The sequence below is a fragment of the Bidens hawaiensis genome, unplaced genomic scaffold, assembly GCF_021521415.1.
Source record: "Bidens hawaiensis isolate Kalapana, Puna unplaced genomic scaffold, B.hawaiensis_p1.1 tig00029413_1, whole genome shotgun sequence".
Lineage (NCBI taxonomy): Eukaryota > Viridiplantae > Streptophyta > Magnoliopsida > Asterales > Asteraceae > Bidens > Bidens hawaiensis.
Window position 1 is genome coordinate 19,236 of NW_027494878.1, and position 19,742 is coordinate 38,977.

The 19,742-nt window shown below is 33.4% G+C and overlaps 1 long non-coding RNA gene across 1 annotated transcript; it reads right to left on the bottom strand.

The window, feature by feature from the left end:
- Window positions 1–17,515: 17,515 nt before the first annotated feature.
- On the bottom strand, window positions 17,516–18,136 carry LOC143578964 (uncharacterized). The gene is made up of 2 exons (XR_013143367.1): window positions 18,074–18,136; window positions 17,516–18,005 (listed from the first exon to the last, which is right to left on the bottom strand). It is a non-coding gene; the product is annotated as an uncharacterized LOC143578964 (long non-coding RNA).
- Between the last annotated feature and the right edge of the window lie 1,606 nt (window positions 18,137–19,742).

Sequence of the window (19,742 nt, forward strand, 5' to 3'; positions counted from 1 at the left end):
ACAACTTCGCTTTAGGTGAAGTTGTCTATAACTTCGCTCGTTGAACAAGTTCGCCTAGGCGAACTTGTCAACAACTTCGCTTGGTTAACAAGTTCGCCTAAGCGAACTTGTCAACAACTTCGCTTCTATACAAACAATTACATAAACAATATTACAGACTCGATTACAGACTTTAGACATATGAACTACTGACATCTATGCACCAACAAAATCCAACACAGTTCTATCTAAGTGGTGCCGCTTTTGTAACCCTAACCGCCTAATGGTCCTCATCACATAATTAACATATATGCCCCTTATTGGCCATCAATTGCCCTATACTATCAGTAATTAATCTATTATGTATGAACTTATTGGTTGATATAGTCTACTTTCATACACAGTTCTAATACCTAACATGGATTAATTTATATTATAGCAGTTATATAACTTTATCTTATTTATAGAACGGTGTTAAACGGTTTCTTTCAACCGTTTCAATTCAACAGACGCGGCGTTCCTTGAACGCCCTCTCTTCCCTATCTAAACCAATATCCAAATCACTTATAAACAATCTCAGTTTAATCGATATATATATATATATATATATATATATATATATATATTGTTGTTATTATTTTCTTTCTTCCTCAATCTCATTCAATAATAGAATTATTGTTGTTGTGAAACAAAGAATGAAGCCACAATCAAAGTTTAGACAGAAACGAATGATCCGTGGGATGCCCCTGTTCAACAGTGGTATCCGAGCGAAGGTCAGAGGCAATTCACTGTGCAATTGTAACACCACTGGAAAGATTCGAAATCCTCCTTTAAGCCTTGAACATCGATGTTCTGGTGGTGATTCAAAACATGGTTTTGGAAAGAAGATAATCATGAGGGGCTTGGCAGACATGCAAATCGAATCATGTCCAAGAGAAGGCATATGGAGAAAACAAGCACATAATTCTGGAACTGTGAAATCCTTGGCAACCCGGAAATCAATATCAAAAGCAAAAGGTATTGATAAGGTTGTATACAAGGGTGATTGAAGTTCTAAACAGAAAATGAAGCGGGTTAAATGTTATCAGTGCCGTACTCGCGGTCATGTGGCAGCAAATTTTATGAGTAAGTCTCCTCAATTATTTTCGTTTGAAAACAATAATCCTAAAGATTACTTGGTTAAGGAACCGAGTATGGGAATTGGGACAAAATATGGGTGGCTGATCCTTTGTTCAAAAAGCATATAACCGGAGATGAATTAATCTTTAAAAACTTGAAAAAGTGTTTTTCAATTGAAACAAAATGGAGAGATCAAGGAATTCTATATTCCCGTGGGATCTGTGAAATATAAATTTCTATGAATGAAAACCCGAAATTGATTTCAAGTGTTAGGTTTGTACCAACTTTTTAAAGGAATGTGTTTGAGTTTGTCTCAATTAAATGATCAGGGATTTGAAGTAACATTTGAAGGGGACAAGTGTTACATAAGTGGTATGTTTGACACATTGGGGAACCTAGTAATACTGTTAATTGTGAACACAATTATGTTGTTAACTATTATGATGCCTTAGATGATCCTATACTTGAATTAGAAAAGGGGAAATTGGAAGCCGATATTGAAGGATGGTTTGATCATGATGCTAATGATAATATGGTTATTTTGGTTAATGATCCTGATGTGAATCAAGGAAAACCAAATAAACAATCTAATGAAGTTTGGGTAAATTTTTTAGATTCCCTTCACATACCAAATTATGTGATGCTTTGTAAAGAATCATTACGTAAAGAATTCGGTAAATTTGTAAAGTGGTTTTATGAGGAACACTTTAGTCAAACCAATAAGGAATATCCACCTAAACTTCCCAATGGGCAAGAAATTGATCTATTCGACTTATATTATATGTCGAATAAGCCGAGGGATATAAGAAGGTAACCAAAGATGGAAAATGGTTGGATATAGTGTTAAAATTGGGGTTGCAACAAAGTTATGCTGCAAATCTAATGATGATTTATACGGGTTACTTGGAATTGATGGCTTGGAAATATGGTTTGGCAAATAATGAAGGAGAAACAAGTACAAATGTGAAAGAAGGAAATGATGTTATGATGCTAGAAGAAAATACTAATGAAGATGATAAAGCTTGTGAAGATGCAAATGAAGATATCAAGGTACAGGATAATCAAATGAAAGATGCTGTTAAAGAAGCATTTCTGCTAGTTGCTGATAAAAATAAAGAATTCAAGTTGGATGCATTGAAGGACCTTGAAGATATTGATGACTTTTTTCTCGTGGAAGAAGAACCTGCTTCGGAATAAACGAAGATGCATATCTCAACCCTTTATGGATTAAGGGGGTGAATGTTAACTCATTAATACATGCCTTTTAAATTAGTTTAGTTTATGTGTTTAAAACCTTGTTTGTTTTATTTAGTTGGGCATAAGACTATAGTTAAAAGCCCATTTTTATGTATGTTATATTTGGATTAGGGTAAATAGATGGCAGCAAGGAACGGTGTTAAACGGTTTCTTTCAACCGTTTCAATTCAACAGACGCGACGTTTCTTGAACACCCTCTCTTCCCTATATAAACCAATATCCAAATCACTTATAAACAATTTCAGTTTAATCAATATATATATTGTTATTATTTTCTTTCTTCCTCAATCTCATTCGATATTAAAATTATAGTTGTTGTGAAACAAGGAATGAAGCCACAATCAAAGTTTAGACAGAAACAAATGATCCGTGGGATGCCCCTGTCCAACACCCTATATATGTTTGTTTCTAATCATATGTGTTGTAGGTAATAAAAGAAGCCAACAAATTCGTGATTATAAAAAGAAATTCTGAGAAAGAGATTTTATATGGAATGGAACTTTAATTGATAAACTGAATCTGAATACAATCTTACAGCCAATATATAAACATATGAAGCGTCGCTTTGTGAATCGACGCACCGATTCACATCGTTCTATCTAAATGGTGCCGCTGTTGTAACCCTAACCGCCAAATGGTCCTCATCACATAATTAACATATATGCCCCTTATTAGCCATCAATTGCCCTTTACTATCAGTAATTAACCTATTATGTATGAGCTTGTCGGTTGATATAGTCTACTTTCATACATAGTTCTATACCTAACATGAATTAATCTATTTTATAGAAGGCATATAACTTTATCATTTTTATTAAGCATTCTAGGTCTCACAGCCACATACAGCCGTCAGATCGTTATAATCGTATATGTCGTACAACATTAATATCATATCTGCATTTTTTTTTGTAAATAACGATTTTAATTTTGTTTGGAATAAATAAATACATTTATTTGATGCCGGTGCATAATTGATAGTGTTTATTTTTTGTTCAAAAACTAAGTATGAGTAATGATTATTATTCAATTTATTTTTATGTCTTGTTGATCCAATAAAGCCCAAATGAGAAATAGTCCAATTAATATTAAATTTTGTATCATTTTATTAGGGTTTGGTGGTTTATCCTGCGTATATATAGCTAGGGATGTTGACGTCCAATTCGTTTGAATATCATTTGACAACCGCCATGATTACTGTAATCCATCTGAGGCTGATTGATGTGAATCAGTCTATGTACGTTCTTTAATTATTGATCTGATCTGATCTTTTGTTATGCATATTTTCAAATAAGTTTAATTCATGTTCTGACGATTGTGTTTAATTTTTGTGTTGATCGAAGGCTGCTCACAGCATACATTGATTATCTTAACATGTTGATTTTTCATAGCAGAAGCATATCATCTCCTGTAAAAGCTTGTTAAAACCTTCCTTTTCTTAATATGTGTTAATTTGTACTCTAATTATTTAGTAACTTGTTGATCTGATTTTGTCATTTTAGTTGAAGAAGCCTTAAGGAAGGTCTGTGTTCCCAACACAATTTTTGTCATGTTTTATGGGTCTACAAAGAGAGAACAAAGGGTAAGGTTTATGCATCTGTCAATTAGGTTACCATTTACATTTCAATAGTTTCTTATTTAATTAAATGTTTCTGCATCTGCATCTGTGTTAGGAATATGGATGGATCAAAGACGGGATGATATATCCGTTTCTAGACCGTTTCAAAAGGTGTGCATATATATAATATTTAAGCATATACTGTTTCACACAATTGGGCCTATGGGTTGTGTTTTATATGAGATGTTAAACATTGTTACTAATTATACTCGTTCAGTTTTCTGGGACAAGCCCGATGATTTTCTTAAGGACATACATAAGGCGTACCAAGCAGGAAACGGGTATTTAAACTCAGCCTCTGTGGACAAGTTAGGCGGGATGCGCTACAACACATGTAAATAACGTTTCTGGTCAGATTCCAGAATCTAGTCACCTTGGTTAGGCGAGTTGCTCATGTAATCGTGTTTAAGCATTCCTTTTCTTAATATGTGTATATACTCTTATTTACTAACTTGTTGATTTGGATTTTGTTATTTTAGTTAAAGAAGCAGCAAACATGAAGGCATATCATGAAGCGGTTGGGAACATCGGAGTGGGAACCTTGGGGATCAAGTTATCCCATTCTACTAGTTCACAAAGAACCAAGCGGGTGAGGTTAACGGAAAACCCTTTGGCGGATGCTTGGAGTTTTGGCTTTCGCAATGGGGTTAAAAGGCGGTGCATTGAGTAAGAACACGAGGCAAGCGTTCAACAGTTCGGGGCAGAAATTTGCATCAACCGGAAATCAAGTTGTAACTTTTATCATTTGGTTTCTAATGTAAACATTTGTTTGGTTATACATCTTTATTAATTTTTTTGTATATGTATTTATTTGATTTCACTCGCATATTCATTTCGGTTTACATTTCCAGCTAATATAGATCTGGGTCTGGACCTATAGTATGATATGGTATATTTAATTATTGGTAGAGAGAAATGTTTCAAATGTGTGACAAACGGAAATATTTAATGCTAATATAACCATTGAAAGGATTTCACTCCCGCAGATGTTCGACATGCAATACTCGATAGATTGTTCTTTTTTTTTTGACAACCATAAAATATGGTCAAAAAAGGATTTATTAGCCAACCTTAATGTGAGAACCCAAAACTCGACGTTCGATTAGCTTAGAATATCCATAAGACCACACGTTGATGTTATGTTAGTCAAGCTTAATTTGGCCGATGGGTTAATGAAACAGACTCGGCCCACATTCTAAAATGCACTAGATAGGCTTGGCCCATGTCTAAAAAATCATCGATGTAGGCCCGGCCCACTTATGTTTATAACATCATATGGGCTGCCCCCTATCTTAACACAAGAACCCAATACTCATTAACTTTAAGAATATTACTTCCGCAAACCACCAAATAAAAACACATAATATTATAAATGAGCCATCATTAAAAATTTCAAATACTCCATATAACTAATTTATGACAAAAAGTTTATTTATAAAAGTGTTTAAAAAGAAAATACTAACATAGGATAACTCCGAAATTTAAATATGCAACATAATACTTATTATTCAAAAATAATTTCCTTTACTTATTTTATTATAAACATATTTAGCTGTCTCATTTTTTCAACTCATTAAAATGATAAAACTTTATAAAAACAATTATTTGATGTCCTGTAAATTCCCCTAAGATATTATGCCTCTTTCATCTCTCCATATAATCTCCTGCAATCACAACCATATCTTACTTACAGACATCTAGCAATGCATGTTCGCTGGTTGTACACTAAAGAACCGAAGCTGCCATCTATGATCCAGAATTCGGGTAAATTATTAATGTTCTAATAAATCCCTATTCCATTCCGGCATAATCCAACTATTGATTCTGATGTTATTATGAAAATTTTCTCCAAGAACCTGTCCACATGTTAAAGGTAACCAAGAGTGATTGCTTTGATATCATTCTTTTTTTTTTCTATTGGAAAATTGACTTTAAATAATCCCAACTATAACTTTTTGACAAATAATAGTCCCAACTTTAAACTTGCCCGATAGCGGTCCAACTAAAGGGGTATTTTATAACGGAACTTGATTAATGGATGTTAACTCTGTTAGTGATTTGCTGACGTGGACCTTCTCTCCTTTTGCATCACGCCGAAAACCTTCAACTCGCCTCCATTCTCCTTAATATCGTTACACCGTCTCTATAACATTTCAGATTTTTTTATGTGTATTCGTTTTTGTTTACCCGACTCGAGAATGAAATTCAGACCTTTCATATTGTTTTAAATTTTCATTTATTAGTATTTAACTTGGTTTAACCCATTTATATCCTCATAACTTTCAAACTCGTCAAACAACTATTAGAAACTTTTAAAATCGTTTAAAATGGCTAAAGAACACATATTCGGAAAGTAAGGGATCAAATCTGACACAATGGAAAGTCTAGCCGACAACACCCATCGCGCTACGCGATGGGGTTGCCCACTCACCATCATGATACGGGGTCCCTTTCAGATAAACATAATTTGATTTTGTTTGTTTATTTGTTTTCGATCCTCTAAATCCTTCTAAAACTGACCCTAATCTAGAAAATTAAGCCCCAAGTCAAGTCTTGTCATCTTATATTATAACATGACCACATTCATTTTCTTGTTGCGCAATCTGAAATTTTAGGTTAATTGACCCTATTTTGCCATAATTTCATAATTCGGTTACCTTAAATGAACAGTTATCTAATAAATGACTTTAAAATGTTTTATTTAATCAAAACACATCATAAAACCCTAACATATTACTGTAAACATCAGCCGCCATCTCTTATTCATGAAATTACTCTCGTCTATTGTTGATTTATTCAAGATCATTCAAGTTTTTTTAAGCTTTGTTGACTTTCAAGTTTCAAGACCATTTGACCACGAATTTCTCTTTGTTCCATTCAATTTCTGCGTAAGTTGTGTCATGTTCTATTGGTTTAGAAAGAGAGAATAAAGGGTAATGTTTGTGCATCTGTCATATAGGTTACCTTTTTTACATTTCAATAGTTTCTTATTGTTTTATTAAAATATTTAATGAACACGGTTATGTTGTTTAATCTGTGTTAGGAATATGGATGGATTAAGGATGGGATGATATATCCGTTTCTAGACCGCTTTGAAAGGTGTGCATATGTATATAATATTAAGCATATACTGTTACACAATTGGGCCTATGGGTTGTGTTATAAATGAGATATTTAAGAATGTTTAATTAACTAATTATACTTGTTCAATTTTCTGGGACAAACCAGATGATTTTTGTAAGGCAATACATGGGGCGTATCGAGCAGGAAACGGGTATTTAAACTCAGCCTCTGTGGACAAGCTAGGAGGGATGCGCTACAACACATGTAAATAACGTTTCTGGTCAGATTCCAGAATCTAGTCACCATGGTAAGGCAAGTTGTTCATGTAATCGTGTTTAAGCATTCCTTTTCTTAATATGTGTTTATACTCTTATTTACTAACTTGTTTATTTGGATTTTGTTATTTTAGCTAAAGAAGCAGCAAACATGGAGGCAAATCATGAACAAGCTTGGAACATCGGGAGTGGGAACTTTGGGAATCAAGTATTCCCATTCTGGTAGTTCACAAAGAACCACGCAGTCGTGGTTAACCGAAAGCTCTTTGATGGATGCTTAGAGTTTTGGCCGACATGCTTGTCTTTTGATGATCTCTAGGGGTAGGAACATGGGGAGTGGGAACTTTGGGAATCAAGTATTCCCATTATGGGAGTTCACAAAGAACCACGCAGTCGTGGTTAACCGAAAACCCTTTGATGGATGCTTAGAGTTTTGGCCGACATGAGTGTCTTTTGGTGAGCTCTAGTGGTGGGAACATGGGGAGTGGGAACTTTGGGAATCAAGTATTCCCATTCTGGGAGTTCACAAAGAACCAGGCAGTCGTGGTTAACCGAAAACCCTTTGATGGATGCTTAGAGTTTTGGCCGGCAGGCGTGTCTTTTGGTGAGCTCTAGTGGTGCTGGTGGCAGTACACACAAAGTTCACTCAGAAATCAAGTTGTCAAGGTATGGATGCAGAACAAGAAGTCTTTTGCGGGATGGGGCTTAATTGTTAGGCTTACTTGATAGGTTTATACAGCTTGTTCGGTAATTTTAATCATTCAGTTCCAAATGTAAACATCTGTTTGGTGATACAACTTAAAAATCTTTTTTGTTTATTTATTTATTTGATTTCACTTCGCATATCCATTTCGATTTTACATTTCAAGAGAAATATAGATATGGATCTATAGTATGATACGGTGATAAGAAAAATTTAATTATTGGTAGAGAGAAATGTTTCATATTTGTGTAATAAAATTGATGTGTTAATTGTATTTATAGGGTTTTTTTAATAAACAACAATATCTAATGGTAATAAAACCATTGATAGGATTTCACACTCCGGGGAAGTTTGAAATGCATTACTCGACATATTGTTCTTTTTTTAGAGCATTCACATTTAATACATCAAAAAATGTGAATGGAGTTTTTATAATGTAGAGAGTGGTTTAGGTAGTTGTGAGTGAATGAAAGTGAAATGTAGTAATTTTTCTATATATTTCGAAAGTTACTGTTCACTCCATATAATTTTGAAAGTGGTTTTAAGTGAAGGAAAAAGAAATGTTAATGATAAAGATATAAAAAAATATTATTTAATTGAATGGCAAGAGAAAATGTAATGATTTTGAATGTAATTTTGAATTTAGAGATATGTAATTAAATGTGATGCTCTGACAACCCTAAAAATAGGAAATGTGACAACCCAAGACTCAACGCACGATTAACTTAGAATAGGCATAAGACTCACACGTCGATGTTTTGTTAGTCAAGCTTAATTTGACCTGATGGGTTAATGAAACATACTCGGCCCACAACTTAGAATGCACAAGATGGGCTTGGCCCATGCCTAGAAAATCATCAAATTAGGCTTGATACACATATCTTTATAACATCCTATAGGCTTGACCCATATCTTAACACAAGAACCCAAGACTCGTTAACTTTAAGAATTATTACTTTTGTATAGTACCAAATTATAAATACCATTATAAACAAGACATCTTTAAAATTTTCAAATACTCCATATAATTAATTTATGACATAAATTTTCTTTTAAAAAGTGTCTAACTAGAGAATACTTTGGATAACTTTGAGATTTAAATATGCAACATGTTACATATTATTCAAAAATAATTTCCTTTACTTATTTTTCTTATAAACATAGTCAACCGTCTCCCTTATTTTAACTTATTAAAATGATAGAATTTTATAAAAATAATTATTTGACATCCTATATATCCACTAAGATAGGATTCCTCTTTCAACTCTCCATATAATCTCTTGCAATTACGATCATATCTCAATTACAAACAAAATGCATGTTCTCTACTTATCCTCTGTCATCTAAGATCAAGAATTCAGGTAAATTATTGTTGTTCTATTCTATTATGATATAATCCAACTGCTGATTCTGATGTTATTATGAAAAATCTTCACCCAAAACCAGCATAGTTGTAGGTCCCCTAACACCGGTTCCGACAAACGAACGTATTTTGTTTTTGATAAGCGATCGAGACGGGAGCGGTGAAATCAAACGATCGAAAAATAATACAAAATAAGATTAAGGATAAACGATCTCGTAATCAGCAAAATATTCATATAATAAACGAACACCAATCCCACCCAACGTGAGCTCCCCTTGGGTGGGTGATTTACACCGTAGAAAACACACACATAAAACTAACAAATGAAGTCCTATAGCTAAAACTGTTTCTTCTAGAAGCCTTTTCCCCGTTAAAGCTAAACGCGTGCACCAAAGATTTCATCTTGAATCTGGAATTCACGCCCACTTTAATTGTTAGCTTGACCATTAATATATTACGACTTTCGTCATATTGATTTCGCAAGTCACAAAATATTGCCTTACAATAGCCAAAACCCGTGGAACCTTCCCACTTATTCGAGGTAACCATGAGTAATTGTATAGTTATTCTTTTTTTTTTTTAATACAGCTGTCTTGAAACCCATGTGTACATGAAGAATCATAATCACGTACAGGTCATGAAATCATTCCAGAACCGTAACTCACTATCAGCTATAAACATAAACCGATTTTACAAGCATGACACCCTAACCGAAAACTCAATTTGTAACATTATTTGAAAATGTCCAAGATAAAGTTTCAAATGATAGCATAAACACTTTGTTATTTAACTTAAAACCATCATTTTTTAAATCCGTAAAACCCATGAATGACATCTTTTATGTTAAAGAATGATATCTATAGTGGGGTTAGTGCAAATAAACAACTGTTTGTAATTTCCATCATTATAGGTCCGTCACGTGTTGGTGACCATGTTGGACTTATTGGGCATATGGAATTCATTAATGATGTAATAGGTTTATGGGTTGTAATTGGGCTTTTATATTTAGTAATTACTTGTTGGCAAAGTTTGGGTCACCCTATAAATACATAGCCATCTTTGTGATATGTGTGATGAATCAACGCATTCAACACTTGGAAAATTACATTTTAATCTTGGGATTTCTTTTTTGGGTTGGTTAGAAATCAACACTTGTCTCCAAAAAGAAAATTACAAATATAGTCTTGATGCCTTTTTAGATTTGTGGGTTGTAACATATATTCTTATCTGCTTGTTCCTTGGTTACATTTTCTTTTTGCATATTATGTAGAATTTTGTAGTTACCAAGCGGTTGAATTATAATTGTTCTTTTGCAAGTGTAGGAATGGCCAATACTAGAAGCATGATTAGAAAGCTAAACAATAATGGTGCAGGATCATGGTCAAACCTTGACCATGATCCACTGTTTATTGCTTTAGGTAACGTGTGTAAGTCATGGAGATCACTTGCGGTGCGTAACTGGAATAAGTTTATGGTGTCTAAACAACCCATGCATTTATCCATCTCTTCTCGTTTGAATGAAAAAGAGTATTACTTGGAGGACTACCAAAGGAGAAAGTTGAAAACCACCATTCCCAATTCTAATTGCAGGATTTGTTTCGGGATAACTTGTGGCTACTTGATCTTTTTCGGGATGGAAGCCTGTGATTTCTGTAGGACTTTTACCAGGTATGGACCACTGTTATTTAAACTCAGCCTCAGTGGACAAGCTAGGAGGGACGCTCTACAACACCAGTAAATAATGTTTCTGATATGTTACGATACAAAATGGTAATCGAGCTAAAGAATTGTAGAAGAAGAAGAACACAGAAGAAAGAGGAGTTAAAACTCTCAAATCAATAGCTACATTCATTCATTCATGACTACTGTATATGTATACTACTTTATTACAATTATAACCCTAAAATATTGAGCATTTACACTTTAGTCCTTCTACTATTTACTACATAATATTACTCCACCACCAAAAGATTTTTGTCCCCAAAAATCAAAATAAGGAAGAAAAAAAAAATCCTTTTTACAAATTTCATAAAATGTTGAAGAATTTCACAAATGAAATTGCGCTTCCATTTCCATTTCACTAGCCATCTCTTCACCGATTCTCTTTTAGACTTGAATGCAAAGACGTTCAGCCAATTAAGAGCATTGTTTTCCATGACTAGTCTTCCATGAATACATTTACACTTTATTACTATAAGTCTTTCTAGATCTGTAGCGACTTTAATATTCTACAATTTGAATGTTCTATTTGTTGTATTTGCACCAACAGATAGCAACTCATTAAGCTCTGACATAGCCGACTCATTTGCACAACCATGTCCAGTTCCTTCCAAATGTACACCACTAATCCTTTTTAAATCACCCACTATCAACCTTCTGTCAATAACGCATGAGGCAATCACGATTACATGGCCCGGGTCCCACTTTCTAAGTTTGAGAGAAATCACACAAACCGAGTTATTGTAGTTGTAACTATGTTTGACTGATTTCCATTTGTATCCCCCTTTATCATAATGAAAGATTATTAATATATCCATAGTTGTACCCGACTTCATTGGAACTTCATAAACAAAAATGGAATGAGTTGTGAATGGAGCTGTCTTTTGATAAGCTGGTTGGGTCGAAGGAACAGATGTGGTCTTTGGGTTGCTAGTTATTGGCGAAGATACTTCTGTAAATAAAGCAACATGCAATATGTCTTCTGCACATTTGATACTAATCTTAGCATTCCTTTAAAATTTCCCAATCTTCATTTCCAGCTCAACATTTTGTGGCTCATCAGAAATGTAAACGATAACTAACGCGAGGACATGATGAAAAGTTAACCCAAACAAAGTATTGTATATAGTATCAACACCAACAATTTCTAGCTGGCCAGTATCAGGAATTCCATTAGAATTACGTTAAGCTTCCCTCAAATTTTCAATCGAACAATATTGCCAACCCGGTTTCCATTCAAAAGTTTAATAACTATCACTTCAAAACCTAACTGCCTTGTTATCATAGTCTTGACCATAGCAGCTTCATTATCTATTTTTTATAGCTTTTAATCTAATTCCATGGGTTTTGTTCACATCTAGAAGAAATTGCAGTTCATGCATTTGTGAAACAACACCACTGTTTTCATCATGAAAAAGATCGCTAGCATACTCCTCCCCAAAACTCAGTAGCAGCCTCCTGTAACTCACCCATGACTCCATCAATTGTTGTTTAATCAAATCCTTTGGTCTGCTAGAATTTGATACTAACAACTTTTCATTTTGATGCAAATATAGTTGCATCACTCTCACTTGACTCTACTACATTAACCTCGATTGCAAAATTTCCACTCATATCAATAACGTCATTTATTTTATATCAATAACATGATTAAATTATTCACTTTCCTTTAAACTCTATTTATATTATATCTATACACTTTTATAAAAATAAATATTTACATATTATACTACTATACATTGTTAGAATATATTTCACAACATACTTGGTGAAATCCAATAATCAACAGTAAATCGTGTTTGTTAAATATTGAAAAGAATATAGTTTTAAATGTTATCATTAACATATTATATTATGTATATTGTTGAAAATTGTAAATAAAAAAAACAAAAAAAAAAACTCTAACATCTTTTCGGTTTATGAAGTAATTTTTTTAATCATTATATTATAAATATATGCTTAAAAGTTGATCAATTTTTTAAAAATAAATCTATTTATCTGTTGTTCTTTTACATTGTCATATAAATTTATAAATTATAAATATATGATTTAAATCTGTCTATTTATTTTTTCGGTTAACTTAGTAAACTATACATATATGTGTTAAATTGTAAGGGTAGTATATATCATTCATTTCAAATATAATAAAGTTTATTATATTTAGTTTTCTGTTTTTTTATCAATGATTATTTCAGGTTTTTCTTGGAATTTGAATTTTTTTGTTATTGTTTAAAAGTTGGTAAATTGATCGTTTGATATAAATTAACTACATTTTGCTCAAATTTGTTACAGGTAAAAAGAGGTAATCTAAATATTTTTAAAAATTTGAGAAGGTAAATAGATTTATGTCAAACTTGTAACGAGCATAGATGTAATACATTTTTTTTAGAAAATAATATTTTGTGATATAAATTAAATCAATTTATGTATAACGATACAAGTATAGATGTAATACATTTTTCTATATACATTATGTATTGCTTGATTTGTAACTTAATTATTTAGATAATCTCGTGTGTTACAAGGGCTCTAAAGATAGTTATGAATATAGCTTGAATTTATGAGAGAGGAATTTAGGACATTAAGAGGGAAAAATAGGTTAGGAAAGAATATTGGTTTGACACATAATCACCATTCTTTTATTTTTTTAGTAGATAGGATAGGATATGAAATTATAAAACAATGTATTTAAGACTTTATAAGTCATATTAAAGTTAAATTCTGTGTATTACAATATCTTGGCGAGCATCTTAGTTGGATAAACATTTAACTTTATTTACTAATCAGTAATTATTGCATCTTGGCTAAAATAATTAAGGCCTTGGGGTATAACTTAACACACAAAGCATTTAAGCTAATTTTACATGGGAAACCACTCCTTTAATGGGTTATAAGACTCCCTTCAGGGGCGTTAAAAACAAGATGGGTAAAAGTGTTAACGTGCTTTAAAATTCTATACACTCACAAATAATAATTTAAGAATTGTTTTCGATAAAATTGAGGGGGGTTAAGTGGAGTTAAAACATTTCCTTTATGAGAGATGGAGTAAAAATGAGTAAAGTAAGTGATGTGATGTCTACGTGGAGTTAAGGGGCATGGATGTATATACTCAATGGACTAAGTATGTATTTATAGTAAAATAAGTAAGACATCCTGATTTGAATTTAAAAAAAAAAAACTTAAATTTTGCAACTTATTTGCCACAAATTAAACATTAAACACTAAACCTGAAGCATCCGAAAAATACTTTTATGTACTTAAAAGACTCAATTTTACAGAATTAAGTAGCAAAAAAAGGTATCTTTCATTATACACCTCACAAGGACAAGAAATTTTATTAGACTTTAAACTTTAAAGTAGCATTTTAGTCTTGTTATTAAGGGAATAAATTAAATGATTATTTCGTAATTTCTGTAAAGAAAACAAAAATCCAACTTACAGTTGTGTAATTAACTTTCAATTATGACCCTTTTTATTTTAATAACCAGTTTCACAAAAATAAAAATAAATTAAGGGGTGGTTATTGAGAATGGAATTATTCATCGTGGATTGGCACCTGTCATGATTTAAGGGCTTGTTGCATATATGATTGACACCTGGCCAAAACACCCTTTCTTAGCAGATATCTTTAAGTCTTGCCCTGCGCATATATAGCTAGGGGAGTTCATTGTTGATGCTCATCTGTAAAATCATTTGACGGCCTCTTTGTAATGATCGGTGCTCTACTTCTCTGGAGACTGAGACATCTTCTATGTAAGCAGTTTCCGTCTCTAATTATTGATCTGATTTTTAATTTGAACGTGTTCTGATGATTGTTTAATTTGTGTGTTCAAGGGTGCTCACAGCATACGTCGATTATCATAACATGTTGACTTTCATAGTAGACGCATATCATATCTATCAGGTAAAATCAATTAAGTATCCATAGTAAAAAATAAGACTTAATTTAAATTTCCGTGCATTCTATTGCAGATTAGATTTTAGATTCGGGAAAAGAAACTGTGATGAGCCTTTGCTACTTTCTTGAAGCCCGTTTTCCCGAATCAACCAGACCGGTAAGAAGCTGTGACGGGCGGGAGTGAGGCTTTTATCTAGGGTTGATGGAGAGGAGGCCTGAAAATTAGATCCCATTTCAGAAACAAGATGGGATTTTTAGCTTTTGTCGGATTAAACCGAAAATACCTCCAATATTTGCTTCTTTTGATGAAGTTTACCATGGAGACGTAACGGTTGAACTTTGATGAAGATTGTAATGTTTCTACTTGATTTGAAGCTCCTATTTATTTGATGAAGATTGTAATGTTTCTACTTGATTTGAAGCTCCTATTTATTTGAAGATCTTCCCAAACATTACCATGGTTAAATAGCACTCTGTATCGGCCTGTGCTTCGGTTACCGTGAAATAAAAAGTTGTTACTTAAATGATTGAGCAGCGAACAGATTGATGGGCTCGTATCTATTTGAATATTAAGCATCATCAGCTATATGTTATTATTATTATTATCTATTTGTAACATACTTATACTTATTGTACTTATGATATTATAAGCTTAGACTAGTGTAAATTTGTAACATACTTATACTTATTGTACTTATACTGATTACGATGATCATCTGATTACGATGATGATGATGAGTAGTGTAAACCCTGATTTATACCTAAATCGTCCCCTGCCACTCAAAACAGTTTCAAGCTTCACTTTTAAAGCTCAAGATCCAATTGTCAGTAGTTAAGAGATCGAGCGGCTCGTTTATTATAAATACTGGGCCCGTTTAAGATCGCGAGCCTACTCAAGCTCGATTAAGCTCGACTCGATTCAAGATTTTAGCGAGTTGATCACGAGTAGCTCACAGGCAATTAATTCATGTTCCTATGATTGAATTGTGTGTTGAAGGCTGCTCCCAGCGTATGTTAATTGCTCATAGCAAACACCTATAATCTCTATCAGGTAAAATCAAGATATCCTTACTCTTGTTTAAACATTCCTTTTCATCGTGTATCATATGGTACTGTTGGAAAATGGAAACCAATTCTCGATGATCCACCGTTTGGTTCTTCACTTATTAATGGATCTGAACTTTTTTTAATAAAGCTTAGTTACTCAATTTTTCGTATTTCATTAAAATTTTCAGACCATCATAACCTTAAGGTCAACCAGATTTTCAAGTATACTTTAAGCTTGGTGTTCGGTTGATAATGTTATCTTCCTTTGTTTACACTATTAACATATGAACATACAAACGAACATGAACATGCTTCCGTATTGGTGAAATAAAAAGTAATTAGTTAAATGAATGAGCGTGAATTGATTGCCGGGCTCGTTTCGACCTACATTTTTAAAGCTCGAGCGGCCAGTTTATAATAAATACTGAGCCTGCTTAAGCCCACAAGCTTACTCAAGTTCGTTTAAGCTTGATTTGATTCAAGCTTTTAGCGAGCCAATCTCAAGTATCTCATGAGCAGCTTGGCTCGTTCACACCCCTAACTTATTATCACAGTTCCTTACAATTTACCAATCAACAAACTGCACAGCTTGTTTATTTTTGATACTCGCAACAGCAGCATTCATATCTTTAGGAACAACATTACCACAAAAGATCAAATAACAAGCCACGTAATTTCCATACCTCTGATCACACTTATCCATCAAGCTAGCGGGTTCAAACACTGAGTTTGTGATTTCAGGAACCGACAGCTGCTCATGGTAAGCTTTTTCAACAAAGATCACGGGTGCGTATGAGAAAACAATGAATTGGATACGCAGGTACGGCACAGGCTTGTTGGTTTGGAACTTGGTTATATCAACATTAAGTGCTCCATCAAAACGGAGGGAGGTGGTTAATGATGATATGACTTGAGAGAGCAATCGGTTCAAGTTGGGCAAGTGATCTCCTGCAGATGTCATAAATATGTTCGATGTATTACCATGCCGGGAGTACTGGAGTATCCAGTGTTGTCCATCGAGCAGATCACGAGTGAGAGCTCGTCGAGGTTTCCAAGAAAAAGCATGAAAATCATTGACCGTGAATACATTAATAAAAATTCGGTTAGGATCATCGAAATTGCGATTTGGGCTATGTCAATGGCTTTGTTGTCCAGAAGATGAGACATCCGATTCAGCGTATGTAAATGTAAGCAGTTTTGGTCTTTGTTCTTTAATTATTGTTCTGATATTTTTATGCATATTTCTAAATTGCGTTGATAAGTTTAATTAATGTTTTGATCAGATTCTGACTAATGTTTTTGTGTTCTGAATGCTGCTCACAGCATACGCTGATCATAGTATGTTGAGTGGTCATAGCAGGCACGTGTATTTACCAGGTAAAATCTAAATATCCGAATTCTTGTTTATAAGATTCCAAGATTTTTGAAAATGAAACATTTCTTTTCATCTTATATCAGATGGTGTTGGAGATACGGGCATGGAAAAGTGGAAACTGGATCTTGATGATCCACCACCATTTTTGGTTCTTTAGTTAATAAATAGATCGATGCCGATCTGAAGGTCTTTTTTTTTCTTTCGCCACGTTTTTGTGAAATCTTTTTTTTTCAATTAGTTACTTGCAACCTTGGTATAGTTTTTATCGTGAATCGAATCTGGATTGTTTCCCTATATATGTTTGTTTCTAATCACATGGGTTGTAGGTAATCAAAGAAGCCAACAAATTCGTGATTATAAAAAGAAATTATGAGCAATAGATTTTATATGGAAAGGAACTTTAATTGATAAACTGATGAATCTGAATACAATCTTACAGCCAATATATAAACATATGAAGCGTCGCTTTCTGAATCGACGCACCGATTCACATCGTTCTATCTAAATGGTGCCGCTTTTGTAACCCTAACCGCCTGATGGTCCTCATCACATAATTAACATATATGCCCCTCATTGGCCATCAATTAGCGCCCTATATACTATCAGTAATTAATCTATTATGTATGAGCTTATCGGTTGATATAGTCTACTTTCATACACAGTTCTAATACCTAACATGGATTAATTTATATTATAGCAGTTATATAACTTTATCTTTTTTATAGAACGGTGTTAAACGGTTTTTTTCAACCGTTTCAGTTCAACAGACGCGACATTCCTTGAACGCCCTCTCTTCCCTATGTAAACCAATATCCAAATCACTTATAAACAATCTCAGTTTAATCGATATATATATATATATACAGGGCCGTCTCCGAGAATTTAAATGCCTCGACCGAGCTGAAATGAAAAGGCCTGTCGGCTCTAACGAGTAATGAAATAAAATGACCCGCATGCCCATTATCTCAAATGGGTTATGGGTATAAAAAGATTGGGTCTAATATCTAACAAAATGATTAAGATTTGTACCTATTTTATATAAAAAAAATTAAAATATATAAAAATATATGTATATATAAAAAAAATTGTGCCCTCAAAATATTAGTGCCTCGGCCAGTCGTCCAGGTTGCCCAACCCAAGAGCCGGCACTATATATATATATATATATATATATATATATATATATATATATATATATATATATATTGTTGTTATTATTTTCTTCTTCCTCGATCAATCTCATTCAATATTAGAATTATTGTTGTTGTGAAACAAAGGATGAAGCCACAATCAAAGCTTAGACAGAAACGAGTGATCCGTGGGACGCCCCTGTTCGACAGTGGTATCAGAGCGAAGGTTAGTGGCGATTCACTGTGCAATTGTAACGCCACTGGAAAGATTCGAAATCCTCCTTTAAGCCTTGAACATCGATGTTTTGGTGGTGATTCAAAACATGGTTTTGGAAATAGATAATCACGAGGGGCTTGGCAGACATGCAAATCGAATCATGTCCAAGAGAAGGCATATGGAGAAAACAAGCACATAATTCTGGACTGTGAAATCATTGGCAACCCGGAAGTCAATCTCAAAAGCAAAAGGTATTGATAAGGTTGTGTACAAGGGTGATTGAAGTTCTAAACAGAAAATGAAGCGGGTTAAATGTTATTGGTGCCGTACTCACGGTCATGTGGCAGCCAATTTTATGAGTAAGTCTCCTCAATTATTTTCGTTTGAAAACAATAATCCTAAAGATGACTTGGTTAAGGAACCGAGTATGGGAATTGGGACAAAATATGGGTGGCTGATCCTTTGTTCAAAAATCATATAACCGGAGATGAATCAATGTTTAAAAACTTGAAAAAGTGTTTTTCAATTGAAACAAAAGGGAAAGATCAAGGAATTCTATATTCCCGAGGGATCGGTGAAATAGAAATTTCTATAAGTGAAAACCCGAAATTTAATCCAAGTGTTAGGTTTGTACCAACTTTTAAAAGGAATGTGTTGAGTTTGTCTCAATTAAGTGATCAAGGATTTGAAGTAACATTTGAAGGGGACAAGTGTTACATAAGTGGTATGTTTGACATATTGGGAACCTAGTAATACTGTTAATTCTGAAAACAATTATGTTGTTAAATATTATGATGCCTTAGATGATCAAACTATACTTGAATTAGAAAGGGAAAATTGGAAGCCGATATTGAAGGATAGTTTGATCATGATGCTAAGGATAATATGGTTATTTTGGTTAATGATCATGATGTGGATCAAGGAAAACCAAATAAACAATCTAATGAAGTTTGGGTAAATTTTTTACATTCCCTTCACATAC